The sequence below is a fragment of the Haplochromis burtoni genome, unplaced genomic scaffold, assembly GCF_018398535.1.
Source record: "Haplochromis burtoni strain Fernald_Lab_line unplaced genomic scaffold, NCSU_Asbu1 Contig_1076, whole genome shotgun sequence".
Classification (NCBI taxonomy): domain Eukaryota; kingdom Metazoa; phylum Chordata; class Actinopteri; order Cichliformes; family Cichlidae; genus Haplochromis; species Haplochromis burtoni.
The window spans coordinates 7,788-8,537 of record NW_024583437.1 but is presented as its reverse complement, the minus strand read 5'-3'; the positions used below and the strand labels follow the sequence as shown (position 1 = coordinate 8,537).

The window sequence follows — 750 nt, the reverse complement described above, 5'->3', positions numbered from 1 at the left end:
ATATTTTACATTTATATTTATTATTGAAACTTGCACCAAGGGAGTGGCACTCCAATTTCGTTGTACTCTGTACAATGACAATAAAGGCTATTCTATTCTATTCTATTCTGTTTAACAGATCAGACACAAAGAGAATCAGAGCAGCTCTGTTCTTTAAAGACAAACATGAACCCATTCAGGTCACACTTTCCCCACAGATATGAGCATCACTGTCCTCAAACAGGAAATGACCAAGTCTAACATTTTGATCTTTTCTCTTTCATTGTTTTCTTTTTAATGAATCTTTGTAACAATCTGAGGATGTTTCAGGTCATATTTATCCAGGAAAACACAAACATGTAAAGGAGTCATCACAGCTCTCTGACCTTGCTGGTCCAGGTTCAGCACTGAAGTCTGGAGGGTCACCTTTGGACCAATCACTCCTCACAGACGGACAGCTGGACCCTGCAGACTGTGACCTCTGACCTCTGCAGACACAAACATGATAAAGCGATTGAAGCAGCTGTGATCACAAAGACTGCAGATAATGCAGCTGTTTCCTGTCAGTAACAGTCCTCTTAGATTAGAGTTCAGCTTTTTACAGGAAAACTGGACAAAACTGATTTTTGTTACAAATTCATTTTCATTTCCTCTCAGCTCATAAACAGAGTCAAAAAATGAACAAAAATGATTTTAAAACATACAGTGGGGCAAAAAAGTATTTAGTCAGCCACCGATTGTGCAAGTTCCCCCACTTAAAATGATGACAGA

General features: G+C 38.7%; 1 long non-coding RNA gene across 1 annotated transcript in view; it reads right to left on the bottom strand.

Moving 5' to 3' along the window:
• Positions 1-250: 250 nt before the first annotated feature.
• Positions 251-750, bottom strand: part of LOC102300609 — a 3,705-nt gene continuing 3,205 nt past the window's right edge. Inside the window, exon 2 of the long non-coding RNA XR_317770.2 lies at positions 251-467. This is a non-coding gene — a long non-coding RNA (uncharacterized LOC102300609). The remainder of the gene's footprint in view (positions 468-750) is intronic.